This window comes from Camelus bactrianus, chromosome 26 (assembly GCF_048773025.1).
Source record: "Camelus bactrianus isolate YW-2024 breed Bactrian camel chromosome 26, ASM4877302v1, whole genome shotgun sequence".
Lineage (NCBI taxonomy): Eukaryota > Metazoa > Chordata > Mammalia > Artiodactyla > Camelidae > Camelus > Camelus bactrianus.
The window spans coordinates 31,711,440-31,730,161 of NC_133564.1; the positions used below are offsets into that span (position 1 = coordinate 31,711,440).

At 44.2% G+C, this 18,722-nt stretch overlaps 1 non-coding gene across 1 annotated transcript; it reads left to right on the forward strand.

Annotated features, from left to right (window-relative positions):
• The first annotated feature begins 17,670 nt into the window (after positions 1 to 17,670).
• Positions 17,671 to 17,777, forward strand: LOC123617793 (U6 spliceosomal RNA). Its single transcript, XR_006726037.1, has one exon. It is a non-coding gene; the product is annotated as a U6 spliceosomal RNA (small nuclear RNA).
• The last annotated feature ends 945 nt before the right edge of the window (positions 17,778 to 18,722 follow it).

Below are 18,722 nucleotides of genomic sequence, written 5' to 3' on the forward strand. Positions count from 1 at the left end.
AATATTCTGAGCCACATCCTTTGGGGCTGTTTTGCAGGCACTGAAACCCTCACCAGGTGGAAGAAATTAACTGCATGCTGACCACAAGCACGTAGACCCGGGACCTGTTGGAACCAGAATAAGTTTGCAGCCCAGCCAGGAGCTGGCAGGAATGAGGTGGGAGGGTGACCAGGGCCAGCCTCTATCCCCAGAGAAAAATGTTCGGAGCCACACAAAACCAGGCTGCCAGCTTGGCCATGGCCATGGAGTTCACTGGGGTTCCCGGGGTCCCAGGGCCCCCCAAAAACCAGCCGGAGGGCCAGAGCCCACAGTTTCCCTTATACCTGGGGAAGGACTTCAGAATGAACCCCTGAGTGACAACTCTGAACCCGGGTGGAACTGACACCAGGTTATTTGGGAAGACAAGACAATTCAGCATAAGACAGCTGGAGAGCAATCTGAAACAGCAGAATGAAGAGCCAAAACACAGGGCGCAGAGGACTGCTCTCTGCTCCACGGACGGGCAGAGACCAGGAGATGCCGGCTTGACTGAGACGGCTGCAAATCACTCCCTTCATCTCAAAGTTTCTATTTCTTGCTTTAGGGAGGAAACATGATTATGGAATTTCTGGGGTCACTGGTGCGTAACATTCTTGAAACTACACTTCTGGAAGGTTTGTTTTTTTTTTTTTTTCCAGGACCCACATTTCATTGCTGAGCTCTGCCCCCCTGGTCCCTGGTGGCCGGGGCTGGGGCTGGGGCTGGGGCTGGGGCTGGAGGCGTCTTTTGCACAATTTCCAGAGCTTCTTCCCCAGGGAATTCCCTTCTCCCTTTCTTAGAAAGCAGACTTGGTTAGTTCGATGTGTTCACAGTCTGAGGCGGACAACGGGCTCTCCCCTCCGAGGTCCTGTCCCTGACCTGCCCCGAGCAGGCGGGCAGGCACTGAACAAACAAAACATGGGCCACTGACCCAACAGAGACCAGGCTGGCCGTCCCGAGCATCTCCTTCTAACAGCGCAGATTAGAAGCCACATTTCAGCATCAACATCTGGCATTTCCGATGCCCCTGAAATAGGTCCTGGATTGAACCCAGGAACTTCGTTAATAAATAAATAAATATACCTAATTACCGTCCCCCCAGCACCAAAAAAAAAAAAAAAACCCACAAAAACCACTTTGAGAATGGATTGCGTATGCAGTCATCTCTTCTCTCAGGAGGAAGACGTCTGACTGGAGAACGGGGAGCAGAAGTCCAGGACATGCAAAGAGTACTTCCAAAAGTCAAGGGAAAAACTTGAGATTTTTCAGCCAAAGCCTCATCCTTCAGTACCTTCTGGAATGCGATGAAATTATTTCTGAGGATAGATCTGCAAAAAGGCATGACCATTTAAATTATGAATATATTTATTTCATACCTGTAATTAATATTAATACATAAATATATGTATGAGGGTAGAGAGAGGGTCAGAGAGTAATTAACAGACGTGTTTGTTTCCTCCACTCTTAAGAGACCGGAGGCTTTGAGCTCAGCCTCCGGCCAGCGATGACACCCCAGGACCTCCACAGCCAGCTGTCTGGACAATAAGGGCTTTCTGCTCCCGGCGGTGGCCGTCTTCCCCACCCCCTTCTCTGGCTACCAGACTCCGTCCACCGCTCTGAAGCCCCACAGAGACTTTCTGAATGATCACCGTTCTTTTCAGCCCACTAAGACCGCCAGGCTTTTCTTTCTGCTCCTCCATTCCCTTCAGGAACTTCAGAAAAGTCCCCAGGGATTTTTTTCTACTGCCAGCAAGTATTCACACACTGCCTTTCAGCCCTCTCCAAAGTCAGCATCCATCCACGACTTCCCAATTACTTTTTCCTTCCCCTCTTCTTTCTCCCAGTAAAGCTCGGGAAAGCCATAGTTTCTTCGGTTTTTTAAGAAGTTGTTAAGCCCGGGACCCCCAGGCCAGACCGACAGCTCTTGACTGTCTCCCTGGGGTCCTCTGTACCCTCATGAGGGCTGAACTCCTGAGAGGGTGCAGGGATGAATCCCAGATCTCTGAGGAGGGTGGGCAGACCCCCTCTGTGAGCAACCCAGCACACAATTTTGCTTACACACAAATACAGGGCACACGTGTGCATGTTTACTCACTCATTAAAGACTCATCGAGGGCTTATAGTGCCAGCAATACAGACATACAGTGGAAATGCCCAGACCCACATAATAGAAATAAAGAAAGAGAGCGTAACTGTGGCACCAGCAAGGAAACAAAAGTGAACCCTCTCCAGCCACATCACATAGCCAGCTCCCGCGGCTCCGAATCCAGAAAAGCCCATATCAGTGCCCTCCCACCTCCCCTCGCAGCCCGTTCCACCCCCAACACCCGCCCACGAGGCTCACCTCTTTATCCTCTGCCCCGAGCCTTGCCCAGCTAGCTCTTGTCTGTCCCCCGCAACAAGGTACGCTATTCCTTTCTAGGGCAATGCTATTTTCATGAGACTCTGGAGGGATCCAGGAGTCTCTGGCACCAGGGAAACTCCAGGACCTCTCCTCCAGCCGGGCAGGCTCTCTGAGTCCTCTCCTCGGCCACAGGCTCATCCCCGCTTTCTCTCCCCCACCGCCCCTGCCATCCACACCTCCACTTGAATCCCACCTGCTTCGGGCTGGGACGCAATCTCTCCCCTGCTTTGCCATCCCTGAATGTGAACACTTAAGGACCACATGCTAGTCATGGGAAACAGAGACTAGCAAAACAACAGTGGCGGGACAGGGTCCTAAACGTCTAAGAACTGTATGATGTTCTCATGCCTGCATCCTCACTCGTTATCTGTCCATCACAAAGTAAAGACCCACAAGCTGTTCCTGGCCTGAACCTTGGTTTGTTGGTTTCACTCTTCTATGATAATTTTCTTTAAGTAGTTGCCAGGATCAAAAAAGTAAGGGAGTTCACATGTTTAAAAAATCTGAATTTTGAGCTTCTCTTTTGAAAAACTATGAACTCTGGCCACGCTGGACCCACATTTCCATGCTGCAGTGATTGGCAGGGGAGGCGGCTCTGTCCTTTGGGAATGGAAGTGTCACTTCTGTGTCTCATCAGTTCTAGACCGCCCACCCAGATCACCCCACCTGCCGAGGTCCTCTCCCTGCCATTGCGAGCTCACAGCTCCTACCTGGACTCTCAGGCCAGCGGCCCCACCCCTTCTCATGGGAGAGCGACTTAGATTAAACAAGGTTCTCTGCTGTCAGGGCAGAGCCTGGTGCGTGGGGACAGGACAGACCTCAACCCGACCCGAGGAAGACCATCTTAACAATGAGGGAGGCCTGCAGGAAAATGGGTTCTTTTCTTAGTGGAGATTTCCAGGCTCAGACACGATATTAAGTCCCTTCTGATCTTGAAGTCTCCATTGTCATCAGACACCTACTCCAGAAGATGGAGACACCACTGAGGGCCGGAGGAGCAGGGAGAACCCCTTCTGGGGCTACAATAGCAGGTGATAATTTCTACTTGATTGTGGAATTGATTAAGGAAGAGTTTGATTTAACTGAATGTTCGCAGCTAATGTGCTGTGAACTCACTCTCCTGATGCCAAGTCAGGGGTGCCCTGGAGCAGAGGCCCCGCCCACTCAGTGCCCTCCTCCATCCCCCCCACCCTCCATGGGGCAGCAAATATAGACTGAACTTCCTTCCGACTCCCAATGACAACTAGAGAGAGCTGGAGGTGTCCTTTGCAGACAGCAGAATCCAAGTGGGAAAAAATTACAAGGCAACTTTCCTGGTTTCAACTTATCCCCTACAGAAAGGAAATAGATTGTAATATAAGATCTAAGAGGCAACGTGTTTAATAAACTGCAAAAAAAAAAAATGTACTTTTGGCTAGATGCTAGCATGATGAGCTTTGGGATAAAAAGAGAGGGTTTTCTTTCTTCTTAAAAATAAAAAAAGTTAGACATAGGTCCAAAAGGGGACTGGAATTCAACTCCCACCATCCCACCAAAATGCTCTCTCAGCAGTTGGGAGCGGTGACCCCCAATCCCATCACAGATCCCACGTAAAAGGCAAGATTAAAGGCTTTTCCTGCTCCCTCTTCACCCAAATGGAACAGTTTATTGCAAAAACCCCTTTGGGACCATCACGGAGACACTGACGAATCCCATTCCCCACGCTGTGGGGCCTCTAGCTGACTGTGAGGGGGTCGGTCCGGGAGGTCAGACACGGAAATATTTCATCGTGTCCGCCCCCACCCCCACCCCCAAGTGAAGAAATATTTCATTCTCATTGGCCTCAGCCCAGCTGGAACCTAAAGTCTAGACAGTTTTCAGATAACAACCATTAGAGACAGTAAAGGGGGTGCCAGTGATAAGGGCTCTGGGCTCCTCTCGTAAGTTTTCTGGAAAGCTCTCAGAAGGCCCCGCTGACAAGCAAACAAGGGCAGAGAGTTGGTAATAAATGCATCCCCAGATGCTGGGGCGCATTTGACTCATCCCTGGAACCCTCTCTCGGTTCCTAAAGACATGGCAGAAGGAGGTCATCCTCTCCCCAAAACTTACTCAGAAATGACCGCAGGGGACTGTCCACCAGCATCCACCTCAGTGTCTCCCTAACACCTTCACGTAGCAGATATTTATCAAGTGTCTCCCACGCCCCAGGCACTTCCCTGAACACGACAGACATAGCTGTGAATAAGCCCAGTAAAGACCTCGTTCTCCTGAAACTGAAACTCCTGCTAGAAAGTCCGGCAAACCTTCATTCAGAGTTGGGACTATGTGTAGGGTGTACCCACTTAGAATAAAGCTTTGAGGAACGGTAGATCTCACTTTACAGCTTGTATCCTCAAGCCACCAGGTCCCCTACCCTCTTTCCCAAGTCCATTGTGGTCTGGGGGTCACAGTCCCTCAGTGTCTCCCTCCAGACAGCAGCGACATTCCATTCCACTAAACTATGGGTCCTCCAAGGGCAGGGACGACATCCCCCCTCTTTCTCCAGACTTCCTTAGTACCAAGCCTGGTCCCAGGCACCAAACAGGTGCCCAATAACTGCTTGTATATTTATCGCTTAAATAAAGAGACTGACACCCGATGAAAGGGAAGCATGAGCCTGTGAGCTCAGGGCTGTTGTAAATGCAGACCGTATCTCTCTGCCTTGGGGGAGAGGGGCACTCGTGCTGATCTAAATCCATTCCCTTTAAGATGGACCAGTTTCAGTCGAGGTGTAACATCAGTTCCTGGAAAAGCAACAGCAGGGTGACACGGCTGGTCAGATTCCAAGGCAGCTTTTTTTTTTTTTTTAGTTTGTGATTTTTTTTTTAAATTGAAGTAGAGTTGATTTATAATATTGCATTAGTTTCAGGTGTACAGCAAAGTGATTCAGTTGTACATATATGTGTATATATCTCTATTCTTTTTTTTTCAATTCTTTTCCCTTATAGTTTATTACAAGATACTGAATACGGTTCCCTGTGCTCTACAGTAAATCCTTGTAGTTTATCTATTTTATGTATAGTAGAGTGCATCTGTTAATAACATACTCCCAATTTATTCCTCCCCCTCTTCCCCTTTGGTAACCATAAATTATGTCTATGAGTTTGTTTCTGTTTTGCAAATAGATTCATTTGTATCCTATTTTAGATTCCACATGTAAGTGATATCACGTGACATTTGTCTTTCTCTGACTTATTTCACAGACTATGAGCATCTCTAGTTCCTTCCACAAGGAGCTTTTGAGATGATGACATTGTTGCCACTTTTCTCACAGGAGGAGCTGGAGGCTCCACCAAGCCTCTGATCTGATACCAGAGTCTAATTCTAAAGCCTCCCTGGGTCAGCAGCGAGGACACCCATCAGCCCTGGGAAAAGGGAAGAACAGCTTACTGCTGCTGCCTCGAAGCTGGAAAGAATTACGTGCCTCTATTCCAGGGCTTCTGCGCCTCTGATGAAAAGACTCAACCCTGAATTCCAGCGTGATCGCCTGGAGCACAAGTCAGAGTAAGATTTCACCTTTTCTCGTGCTGAGATGCGGTTTCTAGAGCCCGAGCTGCTGAGGAAATGCCAGCGATGTTCCCATGAAGAGGGAGAGTCTCCTTCACCTGCACAGAGCATCAGCATGCTGATATAGAACAATGGTGGTCCCTGGGCAGAGAGAGGGGACATACCTCCCTTCCCCGATCGAGAGGTCCGGTGTGACCACTAAGTGTGTCTGCTCCAGAGGGCTGTGTGGGGAGCAGAAGCAGAGGCAGGTGTGCCCTCCGCCTCCCACAGGGGTCCTTACAGGAGGCAGCTGGTCTCGGTCCCATATGCCGAGTCTCTCCTGCAGCCACGGAATCTTGGGATCCAGGTTTGGAATCTGACCCCTTTCCGAGATTAAAACAGGCATTTGCAAATCAAACTTGTTTCCAAAGGGCAACCAACGGGACTAACCCCGAAACGCCAAAGATCCAAATGATGAGAATTGACTAGAGGGAGGGGCATGTCCCCGTGGGTCTAGCGAACTCTAAGCCCAAGACTCACAAGTTAAAATACAAATGAATGATTTAGAGCCCCAGGACTTGGTTGCCAGATCTTGATTAAGAAAGAGCTCGCGAGACTCGGTTACTGAAGGTGCCAGGGGGGCCGAGGGAGGAGGGAACCGGCTTCGCAGTGACTCCACAGAAGGAGCAGACACCTGTAACAGATGGAGCTGTACTTCCACAGGCTCACAGACTTCTCTCATCGAGTGGTTTCCAAGCCACTGTGAGAACATATTCCCAAGTGTTCTCCGGGGCCACCTCCCAGCCCTGCTTTACTGAAGCAGCTCCACCTGCATCTGGAGAACAAGATTCGGTTCTGAGTAAGATTTTGCTTAAACCAGTGGTTTCCCCACTTGTGTTGGTAGGATTCTCTTTAATTGCAAAAGAGAAAGACACTGATTTACACAAAAATAAATTTCAGCCAGAATAGCGATGCCCATAACTGAAAAGTCAAGGGCTGTGGGCTTCAAGCACAGTGATACACTATGGCCTGACTATGTCAGAGAATGGGAGCATTCTCTGTTTCTCACCCTGCTCCCCTCTGTGTTGGCTTCATTCAGGTAACCCTTCCCACGCAGCAGCAAGGTTCTATCACCTCCCACCTTCAAGTGTGAGTTATAGCTCTGTTGGTTTTGAGTTCAGTGTTAATGAATCTACCATACAGAGTAAGTGAGGTGTCTTTAAACAGAAACACACATAAAAGAAGGTTGTATATTGATTGGTTGATGAAAATGTTGCTACCAGAGGTCGCGAGAACCTCCCCCTTTATTTCTCCACCACCATCCCGTTGACTTCCCCTACCCAGGCAGTGTGGGTCCCACAAACAGACACATTGGGTACCTGCCACCTCTGTGTTCTCAGCTGACAGGGACCCTGGCTTGTCTCCAGATCCCATCCTCATGTCCCTGCACCATAGGACACTGTGGGCATTCTTTCACTGTGCCTCAGAGGGACAGGCAGCAGAGACGAATGCTGCCACCTCAGCCCACCTGGGTCCCCACCACGGCCTCTGCAACTACCTTGCCCACAGGCCCATGTGTGGCCGTGTAGACAAGAGATGCAAACAGAAACTCTGTCTGGGCCGCCTTGCCCGTGGTCATCCCCAGCCATCAGGTGGTACTGAACTGAAGGAGCAGACCGCAGGCATTAAAAAGAGACTTTGCATGATGTCCAGGCTCTTGGTATATCCGACGTCGTGTAATCCCTCCCTGGGGATCACCCCTGCTGTACTGAGCAGGAGATGGAGACAGAGAAGCATTAGTAACTCATCCACGTGGGAGGAAGATTCAAACCCATGTCCACTCTCTACCTGTTCCTGGGCTATTTCCGCCTCATCGTGTTGTCTCTGCTTTGCTCCCACAGAAAAGTCAAGGGATGAGGACTGTGAAAGCGCTCTCTGCATTCAGTTCTGCACAAACAGGAAAGGATATTATTGTGAGAAACTCCCAGGGATGGGACAGTCCACATCTTGTGTGTCCCTGCACCTGGCTGTACCAGATGCAGCTGCCTTCAGGGAGAAGACTGGGCTTGGCCATGCTTTTGGCCAGGGATCCCGGGTGGAACTTCATTTGGAGGCAGGATGTGTAGAAAGCCCTGGAACTCAGCATTTTCCCTTCCCATCCTCGCTTAGCACAGGTTCACAGGACCTGCAAAGTGGAGGCTCAGCCTCGCCCAGGCGTCAACTGCATTCTTTTTTTTTTTTTTTCCCAAATTCAAGTATAGCCAGTTTACAATGTTGCATCAATTTCTGGTGTGCAGCATAACTTGGGATTTAGCCAGGTATACAGAATAGATCGTGGGTCCACAGGTCCCCCGAGAGCCACTTTCCCAAAGATAAATGGAGGAGGTTTGTCTGGAATGAAGAGTAACCATCAGAGTGACCAGTAGGCTGTCTGAAAATCTGGACCGCCACGATCAAGGTTTAGAGTGCAATTGGTCATGTTAAGATTCCAAGCATCGCCATTCAACAGCTGTGTGACCCTGGCGCGCTTTGTCAATTCCTCATTTACATCCTTTATCACATACTGGCTTGTATCTGTGTTATCTACATAATTGCATAATAATGAAGCTATCACTCATTGTACTCCTGTATTATATTACATTACTTCTTATTCGCGTACATTACTTCTTGTTCGTGAATATTTAGTTGAAGACATGGATCAGAAAAGTCAAGGGGTAAGTAATTTGCCCTAAGACATGAAGCTTATAAGTGGTAGAGCTTGGCTGAGGCTCAAGTATTCTGACTCTAAAGCCCGTGGCTTTTCCATTAACTGTGCTGTCATCTTTTTTCTTTCAAGTTTCTTAAGGGCAGGGTGTGTGTCCTTTGTTTTGCTCCACAAAGCAAGTATGAGCTTTAGAAGGAGGAGAGACAGGAGGGATGGGGGACCTTACCTTATCCCTCAAAGCGTGGTATCTCTTGTGTATGTTTAATGAGCTTGATGCAAACTTTGGATGTTTGGAGTTGGGAGGACAGCTCTAGGGCTAAAGCAGGTGTAAGTGTTTTGACTGATTTGTCAGGGTGTCTTAGACAGCGCGTAGTAGATTTCCGTGAATATTAAACCCCTTCACTTGGTCTCCGCTGCTGCCTACCCACCCAGGTCTTTCCTTGGGGACCAGCATCCAGCTGATTCTTACCAGGTGGCACCGTGGAAACAATGCTCCAATTAGGCTAGGTCTTTGGGAGTGAAGTAAGATGAATTTCCTCGTTGAGATGTTTGGGTTAGTAAAAGCATCCCTGAAGGGGATGGGCGGCCCCACCATGGAATCCAGAGGCCTGGATGCGGTCCAGGTGCTTGGGGAGCTAAGCCATTAGTCCCACTGTCTGATTCCTGTCTCTCTGCCTGGCCCCGGTGTCAGGAGAGATTGATGGAGCCCATGCCCTGAGGATGCGGCAGGCGTGGGAGCAGCGAGGGAAGGATGAATCAGACAGATAGGGCGTCTCGGGGTTGGCTGACTTGCCTTCATGGAGAGGGAATTTGGAGGGGAAGGGAGCCCAAGGAGAAGGAAGCCTCTGCTGGGCCGACCCTTCCCACAGCGATCACCAGAGGGGCACAGTCTCTCTGATTCCCATGCAGCTGAACGGATGCGATTGTGGACAGCGTGCTGGACCACCGTCTTCTGCCAGGGGTCTCATGGGCCCTAACTGGATCCCAGCTTCTCAGCTGCCATAGGGAGGCATCTGTCAGCATCTCAGGCTGTCCCAAGACAAAGAGAGGAGAATGACAAATGGGGCTGTTTTGGAGGGAGCTCCACTTTTCTGAAGCAAACTAGAAAGAAAAAGGCAAAGTTCAGAACCAGAAAGTTACCAAAGAAAGTTGTAGAGGCACACACAGTGCAAATGAATATGAGGACCCAGGGTCAACATCCTGGTCGTTAATTAGTCAAAAGCCACCCTCCTGAGTGCTTCTTTTGGGCCCCGAGAAGAGCTAGATTAGTGGTTCTCAGCTGGCAGAGGGATTTTTTTTTTTTTAATTTTGGAAAGTAGGAGGTAGCTTGAAAACAGTCTTCTTCCTCCCGTACTCCACTGCGATAGAAGACTACTATTAGAAAAAAGAAAGAGAGAAAAATAAAATAGAAAGAAAAGAAAACACTTTTTTAAAAAAGGAAGGAAAAAAGACAGAAAACTACTGTTAGATAGAAAAAATAAAGAAAAATAAAACATAAAAAAAGAAAAATCTAAAAAAAAAAAAAAAGGAAGAAATCTACTGTTAGATTTTGTGAAAGGGAAAATCCTTGAACAGAATCTGACATCTCTAACCTGGAGGAGCTCACATCCTTAGAGAGACGAGACTTTCTCATCTTAAGTCATGAACACACACGGGTAGAAAAACCTTAAGTCCAGTGAAGGAAAGAGACTTGCTGAAAACCCAAGGTCAGCTTTGCTTATGAGAAAAAAAATAGAGGTTTACTATAAAACAGAAGGGAGCCTAGTCCTAAACTGGTCACCTCTACAGAGTGTGCGTGTGTGTGTGTGTGTGTGTGTGTGTGTGTGTGTGTGTCTGTGTGTCTGTGTGTTTCGTGCAGCAGAACAGTTCCGGGTCAGGGGACTATGACACGGTGGTGCATGGCCAACCTTCAAGCTATTGCAAGCAATTCTGAATCAGCAAGGAAAATGTATTTTTGCAGCAGCAGTCCCTGTTGGATGGGACATGGAGCTGAAAGGGTCATGAAACATGGCTTAGAGCCAAGGACAGTCTTCAGCTGAGTAAGAGTCTGTTTACTGGCCCTTACAAGATCTATTATCTCATGGGTAATTCCAAGGGCACAGTGGATGCAGGAAGCAGTTCTGTTGAAACAGCAACATGGTACCAAAGGATGTCCAAAAGGCCAAGCCATTAAGAGTGAATTTGGAGGGAGGGTATAGCTCAAGTGGCAGAGAGCATGCTTAGCATGCCTTAGGTCCTGGGTTCAATCCCCGGTACCTCATCTAAAAATAAAGAAAGAAATAAACCTAATTACCACCCCCACTAAACACACACACACACACACACACACACACACACACACACAAAAGAGAGTGAGTACAATTTAATCCCTCCAAGAGGACTGCAAAAATTCTAGAATTCACAAGTGAACCAAAGACATGAAAGACTTATTGACAAGGGACACGCAAGACTGAACCACTGGACCTCATCCCAAAGGCCTTGAGACACGGCCAGAGCAGAGACTGAGAATGGAGATTACCCCTAGGACCAAAGGTCCTAAAACTGAGCGGTCTCTCCGGCCCATTTTTTCAGTCACCCTCTCCCCCAGTGCCCTGGTCCACCCCGGCTGTCATCTGTCATAGCTGTCTTTTCCTCCCCCATCCAAACCTGCTCCTCCCAGCTGTCAATCAGGAAGCGTTCACGTACCTTTTTACCCTAAGATGTTTATTGCAGTGCTTACATTTCAAGTTTACAATCTAAAGAAAAAACTTCTCATACTGACATGTAATAATGAAATTTCAGACCTAAGTGCTGAGCCTTCCCAAGCGCCCCTCAAATCCTCACTGAAGAAGTCACTTTCTCGGTCCTGTGTGTGAACACAGACCCCTAGCTCCAGAGCAGTTGTGATGTCGTGTGTTTTTGTAATGACCTCCCCGAGGCCCTATACCATTCACTGAACTTGTGGCCTGAGTTTATGCCTTTAGTGTCTCTCTAAATTGGAACCATATTCCAAGACCTGGTTTCCTTCCTTCTTTTTTTAAAAATAATAGCTTTGGGGAGGTACAAATTAGGAGTATGGGATTAACAGATACAAACTACTATACATAAAAGAGATAAGCAACAAGAATTTACGGTATAACCCAGGGAACAATATTTAATATCTTATAATAACCTACAATGGAAAATAATCTGAACATATATATAAAAACTGAATCACTTTGCTGTACACCTGAAACTGACACAATACTGTAAACCAACTATACCTCAATAAAAATTTATTAAAATAACAGCTTTATTGAGTTATAATTCACATACTATAAAGTTCACTCATCAGAAGTATTCAATGCAATAGATTTGAGTGTATTCACAGAGTTATGCAACCAACACCCACCATGATTGATTTTAGAACATTTTCTTTACCCTAAAAAGAAATCCTTTAACCATTAGCAGACATGGCCCATTTCTCTCCAACCTCCTCAGTCCCAGGCAACCCATAATCTACTTTCTGCCTCCATGAGTTTGCCTATTCTAGACATTTCATATAATGAAATCGTATGATATATGATCCCTTGTGACTGGATTCTTTCACTGAGCATATTTGCAAGGTTCATGCATGTTGCAGCACGTGTCAGTACTTCGTTTCTTGTTGCTGTCCAGTAATGTTTCATTGTAGGGCTAGGACACACTGTATTTGCTCACTCATCAGTTAATAGGCATTTGGATTGTTTCCACTTTTAGGCTATCAGCAATAACGCTGCTAGGAACATTTTTGTACAAGGTTTGGTGTGGACATGTGTCTTCATTTCTCTTGGGTTTATACCTAGGAGTGGAATTGCTGGGTCACATGGTAACCCTATGTTTAATTATTAAAGGAATTGCCAGATTGTCTTCCAAAGTAATGGCACCGTTTTACACTCCTGTCAGCAGTGTATAAGGATTCCAAATTGTCTGCATCCTTTCCAACACTTGTGATGATCTGACTCTTTGACTCCTAACTGTCCTAATGGATGTGAATCGGTACCTCACTGTGGATTTGATGTGAATTTCCCTGATGGTTAATTATGTTGAGCATCTTTTCATGGATTTACTGGCCATCTGTGTATCTCCTTCAGATAAATGTTTTTTCAGATCCCTTGGCTCTGTCTTTCTTTTGAGAAAATATTTAGAATTAGCAGGAAATAGGTCTCTGGCTGGAATACATTTCATATGGCATGAAAATCAAGAAATTCCTCTGGAGATGGATAATAAACTTACTGGCTTATTCAATTCTATTCCAAAAACTCTTCTTGAACTCCCACAATGTATGGTCGTTTAGACCCTGTAGAAACAAAGAAGAAACAGGTCATAGATTCTGCACTGAAGGAACCTAAGCTTTCATGAGAAAAGTACTTGTTATCCTGGTGCGGATTAAAGTTTAACTACTTTCAGTATCTACACATCCGATGAGCTACCTCTGAATTAATGCAGGTAGTGGGGTTTCTTTCTACTGAATATTGTTTTAATTTCTTTGAAGAAATCTTTCCTTCCCCTACACTCAATATTTTCATTTTCTTTCCTAAACTATAATTTAGGTAGCTGACGACTCATGTAAAAATACATGTCTTGTGGACAATTCTTTAACATGATAAAGAATATCCGTATCACGCCTAGATTGATGGCATAACAGAAAAACACATTTAATTGGAATCAAACCCCACCCCCCTTCAGGATGGGCTGGACTTAGTGACTTGCTTCCCAGGAAAAAACTATGAAAGGAGATAAAAGTAATTTACAAGATAGAAATCCAGCCAACACAACCTTGGCCAGGGGGCCATGTTTCTCATTGCCAGTGGTGTCAGGTTGGCAGTGTGGATCCCACCCCTGACATGATGTGATGAGAAAGAAATGCCCTCTCTATAGTCTTCTTCCCCCAAACCCATCATCACAGTCTAATCATGAGAAAGCTTCAGACCAATCCCCATTGAGGAGCATCTGACTCAGCACTTGACTGATACGCCATCAAAAACAAGAGAAGACTAAGAAATTGTCAAGATGGGGTGGAGACTAATGAGACGTGACTACTAAACGCAATGTGCTATCCTGGGCTGGATGCTGAAATAGAAAGGGAATATTGGCGGGAAAAATAGTGAAATTCAAATGAAGTCTAGAATTTACTTAATAGTCATGTACCAATGTGGGTTTCTTGGTTTTGGTGGTTATGAAAGATGTTAACAACAGAGGAAATTGAGTGTGGGGTCTACAGGAACTCTCTGTACATATCTTTCCAGCTTTTTGGTAAATCTAAAGTTATTCCAGACTAAAAACTTTTCTTTTTTTTTCAAGAAAATGCAGCTTTAGGGAACAATTCAATGTCTTTCATGTCCCCAACCGGGGGACAAAAATAAAGTCAAAACAAATATGCCCCTTTAACCACTATTATTTCATATTGTTCTAGAGTTTCAACCTTTGTAATAAGAAAAGGAAAAGAAATAAGTAATAAAATCATTGTCATTTCTGTGTAGATGGTCCATGAGTAGTTGTTATAACTTGTACTTTTCCACATCATAATAAAATCAGAAAAAAGAAAGAATAATTTATATAGACAGTATGATTGTAAACACAAGAGAAATAGTTAAAATTCTCATAATTTCAAATAGAATTGAGTAATGTGGCTAGTCATAAAATAAATATACCAAAATGCAGTGGTTTACTTCTTTGCCAGGCATAGCTGGTTAGAAAATATAACAGGAAGCAATACCATTCTAAAATCTAATAAAAGATAAAATAAAACTCCAAGGAATAAATGTACCAAAATTGTGAAAGCTCTATTTGAAAAGACTTATAAAATTTTACTGAGGAACATAAAAAAATATTCACAAAGAGGGAAGGATGTGGTTTATTCTTGGATGGACAGATTTGAAAATAATACAGATGGTAATCCTTCTATAAATCATTTCATAAATTTAAAGGAGTTCCAATTTTTAAAATAGGGGGAGAAAATGATCCAAAGTTCAGCAGGAAAAAGGTGAACAATTATTTGGGCTAACAAAAAACTGAAAGTAATTTAAGTAGCCGTCAATCAAGGGCTAGCCAAACTAATTATATTATATCTGCTCAATGGATGCTCATAAAGCAGGTAAAATAAGTGATTTAGAACTTTGTGTATGGATACGGATTTCATTTAAAAATACATCTGAGTATTTTTGAAATACTAGTATTTATGAAAAAGCTAATCATAAAGAATTCTGCATAACATGATTCCACTTGTGTATCTATGCATAAACACATGTAATTTTTAATACGTGTTTTCTAAAGACAGAAAAAACTATTGGGGGGAGGGTACAGCTCAGTGGTAGAGCACATGCCTAGCAGGCATGAGGTCCTGGGTTCAATCCCCAGTCCCTCCATCAAAAAAATAAATAAATAAATAAGAAAACCTAACTACCTCCCCCAGGCCAAAAAAAAAATAATAATAATAATCATAAGAAGAAACTATTAATAGTTTTTGCCTGTTGGGAGTAGAAGTGGAAAGCTGAAAAGAGAGAGAAAGTGGGCTTTTACTCTTCTTTTTTTTTTTTTTTTCTGGGTGGGGAGGGAGGTAATTACGTTTATTTATTTCTTTATTTTTGGAGGAGGGACTGGGGATTGAACCCAGGACCTTGTGCATGCTAAGCACGCGCTCTACCACTAAGCTATACCCTTCCTGCTACTTTTCAATTTATATACTTACATATATGAAACTATTGGTCACAAGCATGTATTGCTTTTATTTTTTTATTATGAAATATTTATGTACTGGCTTTCAGAATAAAAACTACCTAAGATACACAATAATAATTATGAAAAATTAAAACCATATTGCCATATCACCAGTTATTAAAATATATAATGAAATTTAATTTGTCAAAAAGTTATAATATTGGCATATGAATGTGATACACTATAAAAGGACAGATCAATGTCATAGACTAGTGAGACCCAAAACAAATCCAAGTACATGTAAGTGTTGATATAAGATACAAGTAGCATCTGAGAAAGTGATGGGTGACCAATAACATCAAGACAGATGAATAAATGATGATAAAACAATAAAGTTAGAACTCTGCCCCATAACTTATCCAAAATTCTAACTATACTAAAAAGTTAAATGTGAAAGTGACTGAAAGAAAATAGATTTATATCATCTATTATAAAATAATGGATTAACCCTATAAAATAGATTTATATGATCTTAAGATAAAGGTAGTTTTTCTAAGCTTAGCACCTAAACAAAAGGCACAAAAAGACCAATAGATTTGACCAAATAAAACGTTTACACTTCTGTTTAAAAAAAGAAAGAAACAAAATTGAAAGGTAAACAAATAAATGCAAATAACAATTTTAACATGTATAACAAGAAAGAGCGATTAGAAGTTGACACCAAAACAGTAACATTCCAACAAGAAATGGAGCAAAGCAGCCAAGCGGTCTGTTCACAAAACACTTTCAAGGGTCCACAGACATACAATTAAATTTTCACATTAGAAAAACTTTATTCTGTAATTTATATGAAAATGAAAGGGCCTAGAATAGTCACGACCATCTTGAAGATAAGCAGTTGGAGTGACTATATTTAGAACTCTCTATTTCTCTTTTTAAAGAAATTTCTAGAACAAATATAACAGAAGACTCACACTGGGTAAATACGCATGGTAGGACAATTAGTGTCACATTATTTTCTGCATTTTTGTATGTTTCAAATATTGCCCAATTTCTTGAAGCCTGAAGGAAAGTAGACTGGTTCTCTGGGTAACCACTTCAAGGACCAAAAATGGTACCAATCACTCATCAGGTAATGGACATCCAGACATTCACCCATCACCAGTTGGTTGCTGCAGATGGAATGAATGGGCCTGACGACCACCAGAGTGGTCCAACATTAAAAATCTTGATTTCAGTGATGATAAAAATGGAATTCTTGAAATTGGAAAATTATTTAAGGTAACAAATCTAATTATTGAGGGACGATGGTAAACCTGTGCTCATGCATCTTACAAATATTTCAAGAGATACCCAAGCTTGATCTAGACGATCAGAAGGATTGTAAGCGGGAAGCAAAAAAGGGGAGAATAGGCCCAGAAAAACATTAGCAAAGCCACCCTGGACCTAAAGGAGCCTCAGCGGATATGGGGAAGAGGTGAGCGTTACCCAAGGGCAAGGGTTGGGTCCAGGCTTTGAAGCGCTCCATCGCCCATCATGAAACAAGATGTTTCATTTACTTTGAGTGAAATAATCTCGGCAATCAAAGTGCTACAGATCAATTGGCCTTGCTTGACTGAAGTGTTTTCCCCAGGCAACCACATACACTGCTGATGAGAAGTTAAATCTGTTCCATCAGTCTGGAAGGCAATTTAGCCATGTGTATAAGAAACTTTAAAATCATACATAGCCTTTGACCCAGTAATTCTGTCTATAAAATTTTTTTCCGTAAGAAATGATCAAAAAATGTCCTCAAAAATTTATACATGCTGTACACCAGAAACTGACAACAACATTGTAAACTGACTGTACTTCCATTTTTGAAAAGGTAAACAGCAAATTAAATAAAAAAGATTTATGTATAAGGATTTTCATTGCTGAGAACAACGATCATTTAGAAAAATCAGAGAAAACAACTAGTAATATAGCATTGCCTGATTGGATTAGGACATAACCAAACAACAGAATACTAAGCAGCCATTTAAAAACAAATCACATTCTTGAAGAATATTTAAGAATGTGGATAATATAATAAGTGATCGTGGCACATGAAAAAGGCAGATTGTGAAATAGTATATATACTCGTATTTCATTTTGTAAAAAAGAAAGAAAAGTAAAAAACAAGAAGAAAAGAAAGTGGAGGAGTCTCCACTCATTCCGTAACCTTGGATGAGTGGCATAACTTCTCTAAATGTAAGCTACCTCTTCTATAAACAATGATTTAATCTTCTGCCTTATAAAAATTAAGTGAAGAAAATGTAGGTGGGGCTCCTTGTAGACTTCAGTGATCGTGTAAAGGGGTGGGAGATGATGAGGAAAGAACAAAAGTTAAAAACAATTAGAGGTGCTCCCTTGGGCAGCATATATACTAAAATTGGATGGATACAGAGAAGATTAACATGGTCCCTGTTTAAGGATGCCATGCACATTCGTGAAGCGTTCCATTAGAAAAAAAGAAAAGAAAAGAAGCAATAAGAAGGCACACGCACTCTGCCTGGAGGACTTTACCTGAGAAAGAGAGAATATAAACAAGTGGAAACATACTGAAGCATTTACAAGCCAGCGGACACCGCATCCCCCAAGAGGCCCCGCCCCTCCTCCCTCTTGGTACCCGACCCGCCTCTTTCTGCTCCTCCAGTCCACAGGCTCCTCCCTTTTCCAGGCTTTGACACAGGCCGTTCCCTCCACCTGGAACATTCTCCCCCAACTTCTTTTCCTAGAAAATCCTGACTTTCAGAACCCTGTTCCAATGTCTCTTCTTCAAGGATGCCCTCTTCAGTCGGGTTGGTCCCCATAATATCGGGTCCCCAAAACTCTTACAGGATCTTGTCCTTCACCTTTATAGCGTGTGATCACCACGGAAATTTATAAATCCACAATGACTTGTTTTCCATCAAGTTCCATGATAACTTGCCCTCCACTTGAATAGAAGCCCTCCTGCTCTCTATCAAATCCCCTGCAATGAACACAGTGCCTCACGCGTGGTCAGGACTATGAACACGGACCCGATATGCCTCCTATAACCGGGGGATCCAGAGAACCTGTGAAGCGTCCCCAGGGCACACTGAAATCATTGGAGCAGAGTTAAAGCAGACCATTGCTCAAGCCTCACCCCAGAAAAACTGTTTTAATGGGCCTTTCCAGGGCCGGGGCGTGGACGTCACTGGACATTCCCAGGTGACCCTAAAACCCTGCCATTGGTGAAAATCACTGCTGAGAATCCAGGACCCGTCCTGGAGACTTTACATCCTGGCCGCTGCTGTTTTGGCATGTTAGTTTGCTGCAAGGGCGCTGTCCATCCAGAGGTCTCCAGGAGGCCGTATGAATGCTTGTTACACTAAGCAGAGGCCTTCCGGGACCCGGGGCAGGACACACAGGGCTGGATGCTCACTTCCG